This window comes from Asterias amurensis, chromosome 12 (genome assembly GCF_032118995.1).
Source record: "Asterias amurensis chromosome 12, ASM3211899v1".
Classification (NCBI taxonomy): domain Eukaryota; kingdom Metazoa; phylum Echinodermata; class Asteroidea; order Forcipulatida; family Asteriidae; genus Asterias; species Asterias amurensis.
Window position 1 is genome coordinate 19,673,670 of NC_092659.1, and position 2,500 is coordinate 19,676,169.

General features: G+C 67.0%; 2 non-coding genes across 2 annotated transcripts in view; both read left to right on the top strand.

Annotated features, from left to right (window-relative positions):
• The first annotated feature begins 449 nt into the window (after nt 1-449).
• LOC139945657 (5.8S ribosomal RNA) lies at nt 450-606 on the top strand. Its single transcript, XR_011787131.1, has one exon. It is a non-coding gene; the product is annotated as a 5.8S ribosomal RNA (ribosomal RNA).
• A 664-nt stretch (nt 607-1,270) lies between these two features.
• LOC139945635 (large subunit ribosomal RNA) overlaps nt 1,271-2,500 on the top strand; it is a 4,054-nt gene continuing 2,824 nt past the window's right edge. Inside the window, exon 1 of the ribosomal RNA XR_011787110.1 lies at nt 1,271-2,500. This exon is cut by the window's right edge and continues 2,824 nt beyond it. This is a non-coding gene — a ribosomal RNA (large subunit ribosomal RNA).

Genomic DNA, 2,500 nt, shown 5'->3' on the forward strand with positions numbered 1-2,500 from the left:
GTGGAAAGTGCGGTCTGGCGGGGCTCCCCCAGTGACGTCTCCGGATGTGTTTCGCGGGAGTGGCCCATGTGCCGGCATCCGAGACCGGACAAGTTGCACCGCGGAGCTCCCCCTGCCCTGTCCGCGGCGGGGTTTGGGGTGCGGGCTCTGGATGGCTGCGCCTGGTCTGTTGGATCCACCGGGGGCCCTGGGACGCCGGGGCCTGGCCTTAAATGCGACCTAGTGGGGGCGGGCAGGGAAGACACGGCGTAATAGAGGCCCGCCGTACTCTCCCACCCCCACAAACGGGCGGCTGCTCCCGTCGTGGGCGGGGCGGAGCGATCGAGTCATCTCGCGCCGTCCCGCGGACTGTGACCATATTTCCCCGCGCCCGAGACCACGGGGCGCGGGACGATAAACCCACTCATTGGTGATCGAACGAACAAGAAGCGAATTTCCAAGAGTTAGACAATTCTTGGCGGTGGATCACTCGGCTCGTGCGCCGATGAAGAACGCAGCCAGCTGCGTGAATCAGTGTGAATTGCAGAACGCAGTGATCATCGGCCTTTCGAACGCACATGGCGGCCCGGGCCCCCCGCGGCCCGGGCCTCGTCCGCCTGAGGGTCGTGAGTACAGATAGAAATCGCCGTGCCGGAGTCCGCGGATACACTCGCGGTGCCCGGGTATACCACGGTGCGAGAGCGACGGCCGGCAGCCGCGAGGAGAAGCAGTTGGTTGTTCTCCCCGCGAGGATTAATGGCTGCAGGCGTCAGATCGGGTAATGCCTTTGTGGAATACACACGAGAACTCTCCCGAAGGGGCACAGAAACCCCCTCTCCAACACGTCCCGCCTTGAAGCGTTGGCGGCAGCACCGGCTCGGCGCTGTCCGTTGTGCTCGGAGGCGCGGGCGACCCGCCGGAGTGTAAACGAGGAACCCCAACCCTGGCAAAGGGAGGAAACCCGCCGTGGCGTGGTCGGTCTCGGTCTGCCCCCATTGTCTGTATGGGCGACCGGAGCAACTCCACACCACGATCGCCGGCTGTCCTCCGCCAACTAAGGAGTAAGGGTGGGGTCCGACGGGTCGCCGCGCGCGCAGTCTCCGGGCCTCGGCCAGTGGCCGCCGGCTCCGCCCCGGGAGACCGGAGAGGGAGAGAGACCGAAAAGGGAGAGCTTCCACTGGGCCCGCGCTGACGGGTCCGTGGGGGGGTGAGGAGCGCGACCCGTTCTTGGCCTCCCAAGCAGGCCGCGGGCTACCCCCCCTCCTATAACAGTAAAACACGAACCGATAATCGACCTCAGGTCGGGCGAGAGGACCCGCTGGATTTAAGCATATCACTAAGCGGAGGAAAAGAAACTAACAAGGATTCCCCTAGTAGCGGCGAGCGAAGCGGGAAGAGCCCATCGCCGAATCCCCGGGCCCCACCGAGGGCTCGAGGGAACTGTGGCGTAAGGAAGTCCACCCCCGCGGCCGTGCCGGCGCCGAGGTCCTTCTGATTGAGGCGTGCTCCGTCCCAGGGCGGGTGTCAGGCCCAGGCAGGCGCCAGCCGGTCGCGGACAAGGGCCTCCGGGAGTCGGGTTGTTTTGTAGCGCAGCCCAAAGAAGGGTGGTAAACTCCATCCAAGGCTAAATACCTTGCACGAGACCGATAGAGCACAAGTACCGTGAGGGAAAGTTGAAAAGCACTCTGAAGAGAGAGTTCAAGAGTACGTGAAGCCGTTGAGAAGCAAACGGGAGGGCCGCGCAGATCGGGCCCGGGAGATTCAGCGCGGCCGGCGCGGTGCCCATCGGGTCCCCGCACGCACTCGAGGCGGCGGGGCCCGGGGGTGTCGGCGCTCGGCCGCGTGCACTTCTCCCGGGCGCGGCGCCCGCGACCGGTTGGGTCGCCGGCAGAGGCCGGCCGGGTGGGGTGCCTCCGACCATGCCGGGTCCCCGACGGGGGGCCTGGCCGGAGAGCCTATAGCCCGGCCGCTTTGCGCCGGCGGGACAGACCGAGGTATGGACGACGGGCCGCGCCTGCCCCGGGGTTGTAGCCTTCGGGCGGAGACCTCTGTGGGGCCCTGGTCGCCCGGGAATCCGGCGAGCCCCCCCCGCCGCAACCGTTCTCGGTGGCGGCGGGGCGTTTGTGCGTTCCTGGAACCCGGATACGATCTTGACAAGGCGCCCCGGGTCCGCGGGCGATTGTCGTGAGCCTTGCCGACCCGTCTTGAAACACGGACCAAGGAGTCTATCGGGCCCGCAAGTCGGAGGGCCGCCAGTCGAGGCCCCGAGGCGCAACGAGAGTGAAGGCCGGCTGCGGTCCGGCCGAGGCGGGATCCGGCCCCCAGGGGGCCGGCGCACCGCCGCCCTGCCACGAGCCCCCGCGGCTGTGGCGGAGGAAGAGCGGGCACGCTAGGACCCGAAAGATGGTGAACTATGCCCGAGCAGGACGAAGCCAGAGGAAACTCTGGTGGAGGTCCGCAGCGATTCTGACGTGCAAATCGATCGTCCGACTTGGGTATAGGGGCGAAAGACTAATCGAAC